General features: G+C 45.4%; 1 pseudogene; it reads right to left on the reverse strand.

Moving 5' to 3' along the window:
- Window positions 1–644: 644 nt before the first annotated feature.
- LOC138768245 (U2 spliceosomal RNA) lies at window positions 645–754 on the reverse strand (annotated as a pseudogene).
- Window positions 755–21,227: the final 20,473 nt, after the last annotated feature.

Here is a 21,227-nt window from a genome sequence, read left to right on the forward strand (position 1 = left end):
GGGTATTAGTGTCTTCTAGTTAATTCTGCTAGGAAGGGATTTTCCAGGGTTTATTATAGGGACATTTAAAAATTCCCTGGCTTGTGCAGTTCTAGGTGGATTATAGCATATTCTCTGTATGAACTTCACATTTTTATATTTTTTTTAGTGCTTTGTTTCGCTCTTGTTTCTAGATCTTAGTTCTTCAATGTATCCTTAGATCTTTTTGGTATTCTGCATTCCTTTTTTTTTTTTGCACTTGCTGCAGTTCTCGTCTAAGATTTCTGCTCTGCCTATGATTACTGGGTCCTAGAGCCTTTGGATGTTAGGGCTTATTCATGCGTCCCGTAAATGATGGGCCCTATGGACAGGGAAGCCCTGTAATGGGCTGTTTCCCGCCTGGCATCATGTATCAATATCATGCCGGGAGCGTGGAAACTCTTTAAATCTCCACAGCATTGTAGTGACAAAGCTACACGGCTGCTTCATTACAGTGCTGTGGAGATTCAGTTTCCCCGCTCCCAGCATCATATTGATATATCATGCCAGGCGGGAAACAGCCCATTACAGGGCTTTCCCATCCGTAGGGCCCATAATTTACCCGGTGTGTGAATAAGCCCTTAGTCCAAGGTTTTCCATGGGGACATTGTCGGATCTAGAGAATGAATGATTAGGCACAGCCAGCTTTGCACAATCCATTAATTTTATTTTCCAGATATTAAACTGATAAGAACAGATACTACACTAGATCTTATCCAAAAGGCCGAGAAGCCATAAGACAATCCATTCTATATGTTCCTGCTTGTTCATCTTCTGCCCCAATAATCTTCACCATCTTCGTTTATATGTATTACTATCATTTATTTCATTATCTCCAGCTCCTATCCCATCAGTTGTTGTTCTGGCTATCTTCCAGTATTGGTATATTCTGATCATGATAATTGCCTGCTATTTGTTCTGTTTCATTCTACTGGAAGTCCTGGGGATATTTGAGTACTGGAAGTTACAGTTAAGATCCAGGAAAGGCGACTGCTATAGATGAAGCCATCAGACAGGTAAATGCAAATAGTCAATTTCTTCATTTAATAATGGATATGTGTAATTGATGGTCCAAGTAGGAGGAGGTGGATCCCCTGGATCACTGAGGAGTGGCGGCGTTCTTTCCTCAAAGAGTGAAATCTAAAGAGCTCCTTGTTGTCACCAGCACCTGCAGCAAGGCAGGATGGACTTCACTGCAGGAATCTTCCAGGTCGCTACCCTCAGAGAAGGACAACTACGACCACCAACTGAGGAACTGAAGGAGTGCTGAGGTCCGGGACTAGCTACTTTTCCTCTGTGGTAGAAGTGCAGGGTGCAACGTTAGGATGTAGTTCAGATTGAAGCTGAGCTGGAACTGAAAATGGACTGAGATCCAAATAGCTTGAAGATCGCTAGGAAGTGGCAGATAGCCAGGGAGCACAGACATGGTTGATGACTGGAACAATAACTGAGCAAAGAGGTGAGGAGGTGGAGACTATATATACCCTCAGGAGAACATGCCAGAAGAATCCAGAACCTGTGGGCTGAGCTTATAAATACAGGTGGACAGGTGCATGCCTGCCACTAGAGGGAGCCCAGTCCTCCAGGAGGCCAGCTCAGTGCAAGAGAAGCTGCCAGAGGACAAGAAGGCTGATAGAAAAGGAGATGATCCCCACACAGCGCCACCCAGAGCAGGTAGGGGGTAACGGATACTGATGTGTGCCGTTACAATATGTTTAAAATATCAATGTCTGATGGAATTTGAAAAAGTTAATGGGTTTTATATTCTAGTGTTCTATTACATTGACTGCAATGGCCTTTTCACTATGTTGGCTCAGGTATATGGCATATGAATAGGGCTTGGCGGTCTGGCGGCTCAGGTATATGGGATATGAATAGGGCTTGTCAGTCTGGCGGCTCAGGTATATGAGATATGAATAGGGCTTGGCGGTCTGGCAGCTCAGGTATATGGGATATGAATAGGGCTTGGCGGTCTGGCGGCTCAGGTATATGGGATATGAATAGGGCTTGGCGGTCTGGCGGCTCAGGTATATGGGATATGAATAAGGCTTGGCGGTCTGGCGGCTCAGGTATATGGGATATGAATAGGGCTTGGCGGTCTGGCGGCTCAGGTATATGGGATATGAATAGGGCTTGGCGGTCTGGCGGCTCAGGTATTTGGGATATGAATAGGGCTTGGCAGTCTGGCGGCTCAAGTATATGGGATATGAATAGGGCTTGGTGGTCTGGCGGCTCAGGTATATGGGATATGAATAGGCCTTGGTGGTCTGGCGGCTCAGGTATATGGGATATGAATAGGGGTTGGCGGTCTGGCGGCTCAGGTATATGAGATATGAATAGGGCTTGGCGGTCTGGCGGCTCAGGTATATGGGATATGAATAGGGCTTGGCGGTCTGGCTGCTCAGGTATATGGGATATGAATAGGGCTTGGCGGTCTTGCTGCTCAGGTATATGGGATATGAATAGGGGTTGGCGGTCTGGCTGCTCAGGTATTTGAGATATGAATAGGGCTTGGCGGTCTGGCGGCTCAGGTATATGGGATATAAATAGGGCTTGGCGGTCTGGCTGCTCAGGTATATGGGATATGAATAGGGCTTGGTGGTCTGGCGGCTCAGGTATATGGGATATGAATAGGGCTTGGCGGTCTTGCTGCTCAGGTATATGGGATATGAATAGGGTTTGGCAGTCTGGCGGTAGCTGACGTCTTCTATCTCTTACAGTATTGTCTCCATTTCTTCACATTCTCCACTTTTCTCTTCTGTAAACCACAGCTAGTTTCTCCCTTTTTTCCCGGTGATGTATTCTGATTTTCCTCAGAATTATTGACAATACACTTGCGCTTTACCAGTCTTTTAGTATTTAATGACTATTGGCCCGTGCCAAGCTGCATAATCCTGAGACCATAGATCTCATGTAACCAATAGGCACATATGGTATATTACCGCAAAACTTCTAATGCCTAATCAGTGTGATGAGTAGCTGAACTTCCAAAGAGATCTGCGGCGCCATCCACAGCGAATATAGATTTACTCATGTGACATTAGAAGGCAGCTGGTTTCATTTGGAATTATTTCCTATGGAACATTTGTCCACAGTTACTTGCTGGGATAATATACTTTCTTTTGGCCAGGGAGCTATTCCAGACGAGCTGCAATGTCTACAGTGGTAGGAAGGAAAGCACAGTTGCTTGAGGGCAGCGCTGCATAGACCGGCCATAATCACTAACATTGCAGCTGTTTATAGGTTTAGCTGCTAGGGTGAAACGCGTCAACAATACTATTAATCTTAATTAACACCGGAATGAACGCGGAGAGTTTTATATACAGGGAAGGAGGGGAAGGAGGCAAAGAAGCGACTACAAGAAGCTTCACAATATCCTCCTCAATTTATTTCATTAGAAAGACTTTATAGAAAGAGATTTCTGGAAATATAATATTTTGAAATGAAAAATCCAGTTACTTCACATATAATAATATTATAACTATAGAACTGTCCACTACATACTATAGTATAACTACTATAATACTGCCCCTATATACAGGAATATAACTACTATAATACTGCCCCTATATACAGGAATATAACTACTATAATACTGCTCCTATATACAAGAATATAACTACTATAATACTGCTCCTATATACAAGGATATAACTAGTATAATACTGCTCCTATATACAGGGATATAACTACTATAATACTGCTCCTATATACAGGAAAATAACTACTATAATACTGCTCCTCTATACAGGAATATAACTACTATAATACTGTTCCTATATACAGGAATATAACTACTATAATACTGCTCCTATATACAGTAATATAACTACTATAATACTGCTCCTATATACAAGAATATACTACTATAATACTGCACCTATATACAGGAATATAACTACTATAATACTGCCCCCTATATACAAGAATATAACTACTATAATACTGCTCCTATATACAGGAATATAACTACTATAATACTGCTCCCTATATACAGGAATATAACTACTATTATACTGCTCCTATATACAGGAATATAACTAGTACAATACTGCTCCTATATACAGGAATATAACTACTATAATACTGCTCCTATATACAGTAATATAACTACTATAATACTGCCCCCTATAAAAAGGGATATAACTACTATAATACTGCTCCTATATACAGGAATATAACTACTATAATACTGCTTGCTATATACAGGAATATAACTACTATAATACTGCTCCTATATACAGGAATATAACTACTATAATACTGCCCCTATATACAGGAATATAACTACTATAATACTGCTCCTATATACAGGAATATAACTACTATAATACTGCTCCTATATACAGGAATATAACTACTATAATACTGCTCCTATATACAAGAATATACTACTATAATACTGCTCCTATATACAGGAATATAACTACTATAATACTGCTCCCTATATACAGGAATATAACTACTATAATACTGCTCCTATATACAAGAATATAACTACTATAATACTGCTCCTATATACAGGAATATAACTACTATAATACTGCTCCTATATACAGGAATATAACTACTATAATACTGCTCCTATATACAGGAATATAACTACTATAATACTGCTCCTATATACAGGAATATAACTACTATAATACTGCTCCTATATACAGGAATTTAACTACTATAATACTTCTCCTATATACAGGAATATAACTACTATAATACTGCTCCTATATACAGGGATATAACTACTATAATACTGCCACCTATATACAGGAATATAACTACTATAATACTGCTCCTATATACAGGAATATAACTACTATAATACTGCTCCTATATACAGGGATATAACTACTATAATACTGCTCCTATATACAGGAATATAACTACTATAATACTGCCCCTATATACAAGAATATACTACTATAATACTGCTACTATATACAGGAATATAACTACTATAATACTGCTCATATATACAGGGATATAACTACTATAATACTGCTCCTATATACAGGAATATAACTACTATAATACTGCTCCCTATATACAGGAATATAACTACTATAATACTGCTCCTATATACACGAATATAACTACTATAATACTGCTCCCTATGAGGACAATACTATTCTTCTTGTACCATACTAATCTGATCATCAATTTCTTTATTACTTGCTGCCGTTTATCACATACACAGTGAAATTCATGTGGAGCAGAATTATTATAATGCTATTATCAGCGTCTCTGTAATAATGAATGTATCTCTGTAATATTCCCCTTTGTTTTATCAGTTCGGTTCTCCTTCCTCCCAGATTGCAGCCGCCTTAAACGTTGAGATTCAGGCCACATAAAAATCATATATTTTCCCGATAGGTAGGTGCAATTTCCTGTAGATAGAAAGGCGCGGTTCCCTGTAACAATCGGCCCCCGGTGAAAAACAGCCGCACAATTATATTATTGGGTGATAAATAACCTGCTGGGAAGAGACGTGTAATTCTCTTGTTTGTAGCTTTGATCTACAGTATAATTAAGCTTCGGACCCCTCTACACAACAGAGGATTGAGCCAAGCGGGGGAGATTCCGCTCATAGAACAGGAACAAAGAACCTACAAGGTTTTATTACCTCTAATTCAATTAAATCAACTTCTAACATATTCCAAAAAAAAAAAATCCAATTTTTTGGCAGAAACGCGGTGAGCATAATAATAATTTCCTTTCATGCTGCGGGCGGTATACAGGTATAGCAGTACTAGACCCTGACCTTATACACCCCTATTACATGTACAATGCGGAGCCGGGCTCGGCCTTCATTACAAGTAAGTATGAATGTATCTGCTTCCAGCCACCGCCATAGAGTGAGTCATAATATGGCTGGCAGGGATGCAGGTTGGCACTCGGACAGGTGACAGCCTCCAACCTCCAGTTACAGTAAGAAACCAATCATTTGCTTTTGTGCTTTTATATTGGGTGACTTTTCTATTTGACCCTTTCATTGGAGTCTTGGCTCATCTGGCCACGCTCTTGCGGTATAATTATAGTACCATATACCCAGCTATCTCCAATCTCCAGTGCCTGACCTGTGGCTCTAATAATAACCCTTACGTTTCCCCCTTGCCATGAATACAGCTAAAACGTCCAAATTAGGTCACAAAGCCCCAGAAGTCCCTACAAAATGCCAGAAAACACCCCCAAAACACTTTTTTTTTTTGCATGGTTTGCACAAGCCCAATACTTTCTGCAACCTGGTGATCAATTTTGTCCCTTCTGAATTAGGACCCATTAAGGGGTATGTATACCCATATATCTGGGGCCCGTTAGTTCTTCACCATGTTCCTGACTCTCTGTATCTCCTTGTTGACTTATGTAGGGTGACATATTGTTTCAGGTACAGTGATTGTTGGCAGAACTAACCTGTAGATATGCCCGCCTTATACACAACAATAAATAGTACTGCCATATTGTGGCCATAGAGTCCAATGCAATGTAACAGTATTTTTCCATTAAGGAAAACTTGTAGTAATAGTACTGTATAAGGGTATGTGCACACTGAGTAATTCTGATGGAAACTCCATCGCGGAATTCTCAGCTTGCGCTTGCTCGTGACCTGTGGTGGGAGTGCACGTCTCCGCCCCTGTCATAGACTACATTCTATGCACGGGCGGATTCTTTTATCCGTCCAAAGAATGATCAAGTTCATTCTTTGGATGGAGGGCGGTGTCTGCCCGTGCATAGTATGGAGTCTTTGACATGGGCGGAGACGTGCACACCCACCATGGCCCGCGAGCTGAGAATTCCGCGTTTCCGTCAGAATTACTCAGTGTGCACATACCCTAATAGTACTGTGATATTGTGGCCATGTACGGAACAATCAAAAATTCACCACTGATGTGAGAGCCATCTCAATAGTATTTTTTCAACAAGGAATCATTATTAAAATCACAAAGGCTTTCATTAAGGAGGTTGTCCAATTTTTGTTATATATTGCTACACTGTTGGTTAACATAATAAACGTGTTATACTTACCCCTCCGTGCTCCCCCAGTGTCCCAATGCGGCCTCTCTGGTGTCCTCCACTGACTGCAGTAACGCCAACTTAGGGACGAACTTGTCTTGGGAGCCCGCTCAGCCAATCACTGGCCAAGACGCTGTCCTGTCTCAATCGGTGATTGGATCAGCAGGCTGTCACTCCCAATTCAAGTCTGTCTCGGAAGTAGCCAAGTTGCAGTCAGTGGGTGGGTGTCATGGCCGCGGCGGCGTCCCGTGCTCCGGGCCGCCGCCGTGACCTCCCTCTGTCCCACGCAGCTGCCGGGGTCCTTGTGCAGGGATCCGGCGCTGCTGTCTGTTCGGCCCCGGGGGGCGCCTCACCTCGTCCCACTCCGGTCTCCGTCTGTGCCGGCCGGCGCGCGCGCGTCCCCGCCTCCTAGGGCGCGCGCGCGCCGACTGTCTCAGATTTAAAGGGCCAGTCCGTCCCTAATTGGTAGTTGCACCCAATCACTCCCTATAAATCCCAGCGTGCCCTGTCCCTCGTGTTGGAGCCTCTACATGCTTCCCATAGCGTTTGGCCCAGCTCCCTGTTGTTCCTGATTCCTATCCGCTACCTGGTCCCTAGTCCCTGTTCCTGATTCCTATCCGCTACCTGGTCCCTAGTCCTTGTTCCTGGTTCCTGCTCCCCTGTTACACCATTGCTCCTGTGTTCAGCCTGTCACCTGCGGTTACGCCTACAGACCTCTGCCAGCACCATCTCCTGCCTACTGCTCCTGCCACGCCTCGCCTGCCGTCACTAGCAACCAAGCCAGGGGTAGCGACCTGGGGGTCGCCTGCCGCAGCAAGTCCATCCCGCCTTCCTGCGGGCTCTGGTGAAAACCAGCGGCCCCTTAGACTCCGCTCCCTGGTGAGGTTAGTGCCATCGCTGGTGACGGTCCAGTGGATCGACTACTCCAGGCGTTACAGTAGGCTCCAACCATGGATCCCGGCGAGGTGCCTGATATCCACGAAGTAGCCCGAGTGGTCGCCCTACAGGCTCAACAAATCCAGCAACAGTCACAGCTGATCCAACAACTGACTGCAGCCGTACAGCAGCATACCACCGCTCAGCAGTCATCACCTCCTGCAGCCTCTGCTAAGCTACGACTGGCTCTCCCAAGTAAATATGGAGGTGACCCCAAGTTGTGCAGAGGATTCCTGACCCAATGCACCATGCATATCGAACTTCTAAGCAGTCAGTTTGCCACCGAGCGCTCTAAAGTGGCTTTCATCGAGGCGCTACAATGGGATGATTATACCGTGTTGGGTGTTTAGAGGATTCTATTCCAGGCCAGAAAGACTGTGGCTTCTAAATGGATTGACTCTGGGCCCCCTACCCTGAGTGAATTTTTAAATAGAATGAACATGGTTATTAGATTAGAAAAAGGTGTGTATGCTAAAAGGCGGTGTCCCCGCAAATTTGAACAGCTTTGGAGCCGATGGCTTGATGCTGCAGACATACCCAGTCCAACCCTATTACGTGTATGTCGGAACCCTCTTCAGCAATTTCTCAATGCCATGAGTAGATAATGTAGGTGAAATCTGTTTAGTGCTCTTACTGCCCATAATCCCAGGTGCTCACAGATTTCGATCCTTTACCCTTGCGGATGGCAGGCTTCTCCTTTCTACGAGGTCTCTACGGTATAGTGTGATAGTTCGGCTACTGTTGAGCCGCTGGTTAGGTTCAATTGCAAACCATATCTGTTTATTAAGTTTGGAAGCTCTCCTTTTGTACATCTTTATTATTATGTACCTCTAATCAATCTCTCTGACCAAAATGTGCGACACAGGAGTGCAAGCATACCTGGAGGAAAACACAGAAAAAGGAGTGGACTCATTGCAGATACGTTCGTTTACTCTTGTTGCTCTCTATCTACAAAACCTGTACTAGAATTGTATCCTGTAACCTTTCTTGAATGTTCCTTTGTTTGAACTGCAATGAGGTGGATAATAAAAATTATCTGAGTTAAAAAAAAAAAGTGGCTTTCATCATCAGCCTATTGGAAGGTAGAGCTCTGGCCTGGGCCACACCACTGTGGGACCGTGATGATCCTGTGGCTGCTAATCTCCGAATTTTCCTGGCCGAGTTCCGCTCTGTCTTTGAGGAACCTGCCCGCGCGTCTTCGGCTGAGACTGCTCTCCTCAACCTATCCCAAGGAACTTCCTCCGTTGGTGATTATGCCATCCAGTTTCGCACCCTGGCTGCAGAACTAGACTGGAATGAGTCCGCTCTAATTGCCACCTTTAAAAAGGGCCTGTCCAGCCGAGTGAAAGATGTGCTCGCTGCCCGAGACCTGCCTACCTCTTTGAACGAACTCATCCTACTGGCTACCAGAGTCTACACCAGGTTTTCCGAGAGAGAGGAGGAGGTCCGGCAAGAACGGCGTCTGAGTCTGCCCCGTCGCCATCCTCGGCTGGCACCGGTGTTCCAGAATCCCGTTGCTCCTATGTCCCAGTCGCCTCCAGAAGTTCCTATGCAGGTGGAACGAGCTCGCCTGACGACTGATGAGGGGACCCGTCGACTGGACCTGAATCTCTGCCTCTATTGCGGTGGCGCTGATCACTATCGGCAGAGATGTCCCCAACGTCCTCAGCGTCCGGGAAACGCTCGCACCTAGGTCCGGTGGGAGAGGCCTCCCTAGGTGTGAATGCCACCTCTCCAAGGTTGACTATGCCAGTCTCCATCCAGACACCCTCAGGGCAGCTTCTCCAGACTACTGCCCTCATCGACTCTGGCGCTGCTGGCAGTTTCATTTCTGCTTCGTTGGTCCAAAGATGGCGGCTACCCGTGATCCAGCTAGCCCAACCCCGGTCTATCTCTTCGGTTACGGGGGAGATTCTTACCGAAGCTGTGCACTGCCAGACTGCACCCCTAGTCCTCCAGGTGGGCGCCGTACATCAGGAGAAGATCTCCTTCTACGTCTTGCGTCATTCCTCTTCCAACATCCTGCTGGGTCTTCCTTGGCTGGACTGGAGAACTGGGGAGGTTCTCAGTTGGGGCCAGGACTGTCCAAATAGGTGTCTGAGGTCTCCTCAACCCAACTGCTCTACGAGGTCACCTGCTTACGCCAAGCCTCTGACTGGACTACCGGAGGATTACCAAGACTTCTCGGCTAAGGAGGCGGACTCTCTACCACCTCATCGGCCCTATGATTGCCCTATAGACCTTCTTCCAGGAACTTCTCCTCCACGGGGTCGAGTATACCCCCTCTCTGTGCCCGAGACTGAAGCCATGTCCTCCTACATCCGGGAGAACTTACAGAAGGGCTTCATTCGTAAATCCACGTCTCCCGCTGGCGCTGGATTTTTCTTTGTGCAGAAGAAGGACGGTTCCCTCCGCCCATGCATAGACTACCGGGGGCTTAAATAAGGTGACTGTCAAGAACCGCTATCCTCTTCCGCTAATCCCCGAACTATTTGACCGTCTTCGTGGAGCTAGGATCTTCTCCAAGCTGGATCTCAGGGGAGCGTATAACTTGATCCGAATTCGTGAAGGAGACGAATGGAAGACCGCTTTCAACACCAGAGATGGGCACTACGAATATCTGGTCATGCCGTTCGGCCTATGCAATGCCCCAGCGGTCTTCCAGGAATTCGTGAACGATATCTTCCGAGACCTCCTCTATGTCTGCGTCATTGTCTATCTTGACGACATTTTGGTCTTCTCCCCTGACCAGCAGACTCATGTGGCACAAGTGCCTCAGGTCCTACGAAGACTACGGACCAATCATCTATACGCCAAGCTTGAGAAGTGCGTTTTCCATCAGCGCAGTCTTCCTTTTCTTGGGTATATCGTCTCCGATCAGGGTCTACAAATGGATCCGGGCAAGCTCTCAGTTGTCCTCCAGTGGCCACGTCCTGTGGGACTTAGAGCTATCCAACGTTTCCTTGGATTCGCCAACTATTATCGGCAATTCATCCCTCACTTCTCTACCCTGGTCGCACCCATAGTGGCTCTCACCAAGAAGAAGGCGGATCCCAGACGTTGGCCTCCAGAGGCCGAACAAGCCTTCAATAGCCTAAAGTCTGCCTTTGCCTCTGCTCCTGCTCTAGTCCGTCCGTATGTCTCCAGGCCGTTTTCTCTTGAAGTCGATGCATCTTCTGTGGGCGCAGGAGCCGTCCTCTCGCAAAGGGACACATCAGGCAAGACCAGAACCTGCGGGTTCTATTCTAAGACTTTCTCCCCTGCCGAGAGGAACTATACGATTGGAGACCGTGAGCTCCTGGCTATTAAGTTGGCACTGGAGGAGTGGCGTCATCTCCTAGAGGGGGCTAAACATCCCGTTAACATCTACACGGACCACAAGAACCTCCTCTACCTCCAATCGGCTCAACGCCTCAATCCCCGGCAGGCCAGGTGGTCCCTCTTCTTCTCTCGGTTCAACTTTACCATTCATTTTCGTCCAGCCGAGAAGAATATAAAGGCCGATGCATTATCCCGAGCATCCGATGTCATGGGGCAAGAGGAATCTCCTCGTCACATAATACCTCCCGATCGCCTAGTACCAGTTGCCACTTCTGCTCTGCAGAGACTGCCTCCCGGTAAGACTTATGTGCGCCCCGCACTCCGAAAACGTATCTTGAAGTGGGGGCATTCCTCTTTGGTGGCCGAGCAACCCTGTCACCTACAAACTCCGCCTACCCCCTACTATGCGGATTCCGAACGCCTTCCATGTCTCCCTCTTGAAGCCTGTGGTCCTCAACCGGTTCTCCGATAAGTCTCCGTTCTCTGTTCCACAAGCCGTCTCTGACGACGTCTACGTTGTTAAAGACATTCTGGCCATGAAAACTGTCAGAGGGAGACGATTCTTCCTGGTGGACTGTAGAGTATTGTTGTACCGTGTTAGCCGTAGAAATCAGTAGAATAGAGAAGAAATCAGGCGATACCTTTTGGAGGCTAACTGAGTATATTTGAGTGTAAGCTTTCGAGAGTCTAGCTCCCTTCGTCAGACAAGATGTTATACAGAACTGAAAAAAATCACAGACTTATATACACACTAAACAGAACTCATCAAAGGATTTTAGGAAACTTTGGAATTAACAAAATGTAATATATACACAGGGTCTGCTATTTACAACAGGTCCATAAACTATAGCTCATGAGGCGTGACAAGAGGATGGTGATCTCTTGTTGCTATCTGATTGTTGTCAGATTAATGGCCTAATAGTAATTAATGGTCTTCATAGCCAGAACAGGTCACACATAGGCCGACATGAAGCTGGCATGGATATTGAGACCATGTTGCAAAGTTTTAAATTTGAGCATTAGTTTATATTCCCATTCCCTTCTTTCTCTCTGTGTCTTAAAATGTCCCATTAATACTGTAACCCGCAGGTCTTCTACTGTGTGTCCCTCTCCAGAGAAATGTGCAGCCACAGGGAGATCTGTCCGGCCGTTGTTAATAGTAAATCGGTGTGAGTTCATACGTTGACTCAGTCTCTGCCCTGTTTCCCCCACATAGAGGCCTGTAGTGGGACATCGCACACACATGATCAGATACACCACATTGGAAGATCTGGTGGACTGGAAAGGATTTGGTCCTGAGGAGAGGTCCTGGGAACCCGAGGCTAACATCCTGGACAAAGATCTCATCAAGAGGTTCCTGCAGGCTAGAAAGAGGGGGAGGCCAAAGGGGGGGGGGGTACTGTCATGGCCGCGGTGGCGTCCCGTGCTCCGGGCCGCCGCCGCGACCTCCCTCTGTCCCACGCAGCTGCCGGGGTCCTTGTGCAGGGACCCGGCGCTGCTGTCTGTTCGGCCCCGGGGGGCGCCTCACCTTGTCCCGCTCCGATCTCCGTCTGTGCCGGCCGGCGCGCGTGTCCCCGCCTCCTAGGGCGCGCGCCGGCTGTCTCAGATTTAAAGGGTCAGTCCATCCCTAATTGGTAGTTGCACCCAATCACTCCCTATAAATCCCAGCGTGCCCTGTCCCTCGTGTTGGAGCCTCTACATGCTTCCCATAGCGTTTGGCCCAGCTCCCTGTTGTTCCTGATTCCTGTCCGCTACCTGGTCCCTAGTCCCTGTTCCTGATTCCTATCCGCTACCTGGTCCCTAGTCATTGTTCCTGGTTCCTGCTCCTCTGTTACACTATTGCTCCTGTGTTCAGCCTGTCACCTGCGGTTACGCCTACAGACCTCTGCCAGCACCATCTCCTGCCTACTGCTCCTGCCACGCCTCGCCTGCCGTCACTAGCAACCAAGCCAGGGGTAGCGACCTGGGGGTCGCCTGCCGCAGCAAGTCCATCCCGCCTTGCGGCGGGCTCTGGTGAAAACCAGCAGCCCCTTAGACTCCGCTCCCTGGTGAGGTTAGTCCCATCGCTGGTGACGGTCCAGTGGATCCACTACTCCAGGCGTTACAGTGGGGGACATTGGAGAGGCCACCTCAGGACATTGGGGGAGCGCGGAGGGGTAAGTATAACATTTTTATTATGTTTATCAACAGGGCAGCAATGTATAAAAAAAATGTTAATTGCTGTATAACCTCTTGAAGCAGAGAATTGATATTACACATCTCAATAAATAATACTGACATATAGTGGTGCCTTGGATTATGAGCATAATTCGTTCCGGGACGGCGCTTGTAATTGAAATCCACTCTTACACCAAAGCAGATTTTCCCATAAGAAATAATTGAAATGCAGACAACTGGTTCCACACCCCAAATATAATGATTTATTATTCTGAATAACATGTAACACAGATGAAACAAAGATTCAGAAACAGCAGAATCTGTGATATTATAAGTTACTGTACAGTAATGGAGAGGATGGGAAACATAAGGGCGGACAGAGACTGCAGGGAACAGGAAGGAATGAGCAGGACAGATGTGGGCACATACATGCAGCACTCTCTGTCCGGGGAGAGAGGGGTTACAGCTATGGAGAAATTACCTCCACCGTCCTGTCCCCTGATGTAAGCCCCAGCTTGAAGTGGATCTGCTATTTGGAAGGTGAGGGAGACCTCCTGGGTTAGAGTACATTATAATGGTTCTGCCATATGGTGCCTATGTAATCCTGACGCTCGTTGGAAAGACCATATTGTTTATGATGATAAACATTAATTACTTATATCAGCTCCATCCTGATAGCTAGGAAAAATATTACCATTGCAATGGCTCTCCTTCATTAGGGAACTATCATATGTAACACAATAAATAATGCCGCCATATACCCAGCTATGTACTTTTTCGTCATGGAATAATTACTACAATTGCCATGGTTTTCCTTCATTAGGGAACTATCATCCATAACACAATAAATAATGTCGCCATATTATCTTTATCACTAGTGTAATACCCATCCCGACAGAACTTTTTTGGCATGGAATAATCACTACAATCGCCATGGCTTTCCTTCAGCGATGGAACTTTCTGATCTCTGGTGGAACTTCTTTCAAAGTCACGGGAGAAACTTTGAGAAGTCAAGGTCCTCTGTGGTTAGTGGAAGAGATCACTAATGTCGTTCTGATGGTTGGGAACTTTGAAAAAGGAAATTCAACAGAGTGTGGAAGGTAATAGATAGTGAAAACCTAAAGTACTCTGGCACCGGTTCTCAGCGAGGGAAGCACGAGTGCAGAACGAGTGAGGTCACCGATAATGAGTTGCGCTGCCGACGAATGCAAATCAGCTGGAGATTTATGGAAGGCTTTGTGCTCGCTGAGCAGGTCCTCTATATGCAAGCGGCTAATAAAGCAGGCAGGGGCTTAGCTCCGGCAGATGTTACCGAGCCATTCGTGTATCGATGACTTGTACTTATCACAACTACAGCTGTCACAATGAGCTTCTATACCTTGACTCCGGAGAGATAACGCTTTATACAATACAATGGACTAAGAGGATTTCATAGAGCGTTTATCCGGAACATCACCTATAAATGTATATCCTTGAGTCGTCCTCTTGTGTCAAGTTCTCGAAAACTGTAGACTTCCTAGTAACCGCTGCAGCTCCTATAGGAGACGTGGCCTTAGTCTCCCAAAGTTTATAAATAGTCTTAGTTGTGACTTTGTCGATAACCTGAGCACCTTGTAGGCCAAACCCTACAATTGTAGTCCAACCAGGAAGGCAGCTGTGTCGGACTCTACTACGAAGTATAGTGATTAACAAACCCAATCTTACCAACCGAGATTTGTTACAAACTTTTTGCAAAGTTCATAAAGATGGCAGCCACACAATTTAATACACATAAAAAAAGGGTATGCTCACCTGTCTGCACCCCCCTGGTGTCCTCCTACAGGTCTCCAGTGTCTGCAGACGCCTCTAGCCTGCTTAGCCAATCACTGAGATGGGACAGTACTGCGGCCAGTGATTGGCTGAGCAGGCTGGGACTCTCATCTCAGGAGTGACAGCTCGTTCCCCCCATCATTGGCCTTGGCACTGTCCCGTCTCAGTCAGTAATTGGCTCAGCAGGCTAGAGGCAGCTTGCTGAACTTGCTGAACTGCACTATAACAGCTGAACGCCTGCAATAGTTGTTCCTGCATGCGGTGTCCAAGCAGGAAGGAAGCTGAGTTGAATTCTCCTATTCTTGATAATAACAAGTATGGAAGGAATTGCCTCACCATGGGCAGCAAAATATGAAAAGTTATGTTTAAGTGAAATACCCCTTTAAACTTTTTAAACCAGATTTAAACCCGATTTTTCTGCCAACTCCCATCCAGAATGAATGGGATGGCGGCATGCATAACACTTTAGTCTAACAGAAGACTGGAGCCCTGTTCTTGAGCTCAAGGGGAGCTTAGACCCATTGTGCTCAACTAGTTATCCCCAGCAATCCTGTAGACTGAGGATAACCTTGTCATATGGGAATGACCCTGTAACTTACTGCAAATGTGGTATCCCACCGCAGGTGTTGCTATTGGTTACACCCTTCGCAAAAGCTTGTACTTTTAAGTGTAAGTGGTAATGTAGCAGTACCAAAGTTTTACCACTAGATGTCGTTATTATAAGTATGTATATCCAGATATTGCACAGCTGTATGAAGTAAAGAATTATTGTTTTGTTTATGTATCACATGGATCTGTACACCAATGAGAGTCCTCACCCACTCACAGTACAGTTTGCACATGCTGTAGGAAGGAAGTCATATGGGTAAAGGAAGTGTGGGGTCTTTTTACCTTGGATTCTGTAGAGGGAGGACGCAAGCTAGGATGCTCCCTACAGCAGTCAAGTAGGGCCCTGGCTTCTGCCAGGTCCCCAGTCCAAGTTGTGGTCTAGACGTTGAGCAGAGTACATGCATCTAGACACAGTTTTCCCTCAAGCAACCTTACAACACACTATGCAGTGTTAAGTCACTACTAGAGAGGACAAGTCAAGGATTATCCTAACCCATGCTGTGGTCAAGAGGAACACAGTGCAGGACAGTATCCAGAAGAAGTAAAGGAACTGATCCGGATACAGCAAAGTTACTAGAATCCTAAGCACTCTATCTCGCAGTGCGGGTTTAATCAGAGAACTCTGACCACTCTGCTCATCCCAGGTAACAAGGTCTGGAGCTTGTGTCACCCTCTAGGACAGGTCACCTGACAATGGTGGGCAATAGGTGGTGCAAAGACCAAAGAGTCAAAACACGGGCACGGGTATTCTCTCTACTTTCAAGTATTCTACTTATTCTACCTCTAAAGTTCCGGAAGAGCACAGTACTACTTGGGTTGGGACTCTCTCGACATCCTCCTCTCTACTCTTCAGATCTTCTTTTCTACCTGTCAGCACACAACCCAGCCAGCACGGCTGTGTCACTCTTTCTACTCTCAGTACAGATCTGGACTCTAAAGTATAAAGTAACTTATCAAGACGAAAGTATATGGTATTCTCCTGTATCAAGTATCTTCACAGTAAACAAGATTATATTTATTTTAACAGGACTCTGTGGTTCCTTACTAAGCACCGACACAGTAATGACACTTGCTTGGGTTATCTCCCCTTTCTGTGGGTGGCAGTGCCAACAGTCTGGGTGGGTCACTACTCCACTCCGGACCACCGTGATAATTTCTAAACCCTGAACCCCGAAACAGCCCGGCAGGTTACTGTCCACAGGGGGAAAAGGTATAGCCGGCCCACTACAAATAAAAGCAGGTGTGCCACCATATCTATGTTCCCAACCGGCACTGGCATCACGACAGATTACCACCAGGCAGAGCTATATCTCGGCCAACCACTTCAACCAACCGACAGGGCAGTCACAACCACCGCAACCCACGCGGGGCTTCCCCACACAATGCCATAGAAAGACCTGAAATAGGCTGTGCATGCATTCCAGAAACATCAATGAACCAAAACACATCTGTGGGAGAGAATGCTCAAAAAAGTATTGTCAAAGCTTGTGATACAGGGAATTTGCAAGTTATTAAATTTAAGGGTTAAATTATTTTTTCCCTGTACTGTGGGTGTTTACTCAACGAAAACAAAGTACAACATGAAATGATGAGAACAGAACAAATTATATCAGGGCAAAAAAACAGGTTATGCTAAAAGGTTCACTTACCTTTTATTGCAGCTGTATATAATGATACATATATCCTGATAAAAGTGAAAGATTCAGGAATACAGAAAAACATGCAATATAATCAAAGGGTTAAAATTCAGGCCACCACTAGAGGGAGCTGACTGCATACTGGGCTACAGTTGTATTCAATCCATGCCCAGTATGCAGTAAGCTTCCCCTAGTGGTGAGTTCAGCCAAAAATTTTATAGTTCGCCTCTATATAAATATGGAGGAGAAGGAGAAGTAAACATTTTTAAACAGGACGGAAATTTCACATGCATTTATTCATTTATTTTGCCAAAAAAAGTTTTACAAAAAAAATCACCGGTAACAAATGAAAATGTGACAAAAACTATCATTAAGCCAAATCCTAAAATTACAGGGGTGCGGGTAACATGTTCTGAGTAATAAAGGCTGAGCGCTAACACCTTCTCCTCCCCCACTGTTTATAATCCCTAATTAATGGAACTTGAAAAGGGCAAAATATTAGCAGCAAGTGTTCAACGTGTGAAATTAAGGGATAAGGCCGGGAGACCGTGACGGTCATATAAGATAATGACAATAATTATCTGGATTGTGTCGTTTCCCCACGTTGCGGAGACTTCTCACCCTCTGGCCTCCTCGATTCTCTACAGTGTCTATGGAAAATGGTATTGGTCACATTTATATTCTGTGCGTCAAGTGATTTAACTGGTTGGATCCAAGAGTTTTCCTTCAATCACTTCCACAATATGAGTACAAAGTACTAAAACATTCAATTAATCCGACAATAAAAAGACCTGAAAGGTGATGGATTATCAACCAGAAGAGTACAACAAAGTGACGAGAGAGAATATCGAACCTCTGCTTTGTTGTTCTAACAGGCAAAACACATTAGCTGTACTAATAGAACTGAATGAAGATACCAGGTTCAGGAGGGAATCGAGCCATTCTGTTGCCTGAGGAGAACTACAGAAAGGCTCCCATATAGTAGTTCCCCCACTGTGCCCCCATATAGTAGGAGGCCCTTTTTTGTTCCCATATAGTAGTTAGGACCCTTCTGTGCTTCCATATAATGGTAAGGACCCCTCTGTGCTCCCATATAGTAGTTACAGCCCTTTTCCCTTTTTGTGCTCCCATATAGTAGTTAAGCCCCTTCTGTGTTCCCATATAGTGGTTAGGACCTCTCTGTGCTCCCATATAGTAGTTAGGACCTGTCTGTGCTCCCATATAGTAGTTAGGACCTGTCTGTGCTCCCATATAGTAGTTAGGACCCCTTTGTGCTCAAATACAGTAGTTAGGCTCCCTCTGTGTTCCCATATAGAAGTAAGGACCCCTCTGTGCTCCCATATAGTAGTTAAGCCCCTTCTGTGTTCCCATATAGTGGTTAGGACCTCTCTGTGCTCCCATATAGTAGTTAGGACCTGTCTGTGCTCCCATATAGTAGTTAGGACCCCTTTGTGCTCAAATACAGTAGTTAGGCTCCCTCTGTGTTCCCATATAGAAGTAAGGACCCCTCTGTGCTCCCATATAGTAGTTAAGCCCCTTCTGTGTTCCCATATAGTGGTTAGGACCTCTCTGTGCTCCCATATAGTAGTTAGGACCTGTCTGTGCTCCCATATAGTAGTTAGGACCCCTTTGTGCTCAAATACAGTAGTTAGGCTCCCTCTGTGTTCCCATATAGAAGTAAGGACCCCTCTGTGCTCCCATACAGTAGTTAGGCCCCCTCTGTTTTCCCATATAGTGGTTATGACCCCTTTGTGCTCCCATATAGTAGTTAGGACCCCTTTGTGCTTCCATATAGAAGTTAAGACCCATCTGTGCTTCCATATAGTAGTCAGGCTCCCTCAGTGTTCCCATATAGAAGTAAGGACCCCTCTGTGCTCCCATATAGTAGTTAGGCCCCCTCTGTTTTCCCATATAGTGGTTATGACCCCTTTGTGCTCCCATATAGTAGTTAGGACCCCTTTGTGCTTCCATATAGAAGTTAAGACCCATCTGTGCTTCCATATAGTAGTCAGGCTCCCTCAGTGTTCCCATATAGTAGTTAGGACCCCCCTGTGCTCCCATATAGTAGTTAGGCCCCCTCTGTTTTCCCATATAGTGGTTATGACCCCTTTGTGCTCCCATATAGTAGTTAGGACCCCTTTGTGCTTCCATATAGAAGTTAAGACCCATCTGTGCTTCCATATAGTAGTCAGGCTCCCTCAGTGTTCCCATATAGTAGTTAGGACCCCCCTGTGCTCCCATATAGTAATTGGGTCCCCTCTGTGCACCCTATAGTAGTGAGACCCCTCATTTTTATTAATCAATGCAGAATGAACAAACACATGGTACACAAAAGTAATGTACATACATGAGCCAAGAAGAATGAAATACACTTTAAAAAAAATCTTCAGCAGAACTAACAAAGGCATCCCCTGTATAGGGAGCCTAATCCACTCCTTTGCTAAATGTATAAACCCTGCAGGCACCAATACAATGTATGAGACGAACTGACAATATGTGTAAATGCAGGACCAGCCAGAAAAAGTAGAACTAATAACACTATGTGGGCATAACAAACCCCATATAGATCGCTCCACCTCCAGAGCTGCGCCAGAAGTTAATTTTCATAAGCATAGATCAGTTAATCATGTAAGCAAAATAATTAAGGATAAATAGTATATCCCTGCATATTGTGGCTTTAATGGAATCAACGAAGTTCAGTAGAGCCCACGTTAGGCGCCTCTGTGCTCTCATATAGTAGTTAGGCCCCTCTGTGGCCCTCATATAGTAGTTAGGCCCACTGTGTGCTCCCATATAGTATTTAGGCCCCTTCTGGGCTCCCATATAGTATTTAGGCCCCCTCTGTGTTCCAATATAGTAACTAAGCCCTATTTATGCTTCCATATAGTAGTTATACCCCCTCTGTGCTCCCATATAGTAGTCAGACTCCCTCTGTGCTCCCATATACTAATTAGGTCCCCTCTATGCCCCCATATAGTAGTGTAGTAGTGGGACCCCTCTGTGTCCCCATATAGTAGTTATGCCCCCCCCCCCTCTGTCCTCCAATATACTGTAGTAGTTAGGATCCCCTCTTTGCTCAAATATTGTAAAAAGGCCACCTCTAAGCCCACATATAGTAGTTAATCCCTCTCTGCGCTCCAATATAGTAGTTAGACCCCCTCTGTGCTTCTTTACAGTATCTAAGGCCCCTTTAAGCATTCATATAGTAGTTAGGCCTCTCTGTGCAGGTATGCCCCCCAGTGGATAGTATTCTGCATATAGAAATATAGAACCCCCCGCCGTAGTTACTCCCCAGTAGGTAGTCAGTAAAGTGTATCTGCCATGTAGGCAATCCCCCTGTGGGCAGCTCCTCTGCTTGTCATTCACAGAGACACAATGAAGACCAGACTCTTCAATTGCCTCATAGTAGAAGCCCCTTGTCCAGGTTATACCAGCACGGTCCATATCACTATATACAGGAAATTTATAACTTCAGTTGTACATACAGTATATAATTATATACAGGAAATCCTCAGATTATACCAGCTGAACATATAATTATATACAGGAAATCCTCAGATTATACCAGCTGAACATATAATTATATACAGGAAATCCTCAGGTTATACCAGCTGAACATATATAATTATATACAGGATTTACCCAGGTTATACCAGCTGTACATATATAATTATATACAGTATATACCCAGGTTATACCAGCTGTACATATATAATTATATACAGTGTA

The sequence above is a fragment of the Dendropsophus ebraccatus genome, chromosome 11 (genome assembly GCF_027789765.1).
Source record: "Dendropsophus ebraccatus isolate aDenEbr1 chromosome 11, aDenEbr1.pat, whole genome shotgun sequence".
Lineage (NCBI taxonomy): Eukaryota > Metazoa > Chordata > Amphibia > Anura > Hylidae > Dendropsophus > Dendropsophus ebraccatus.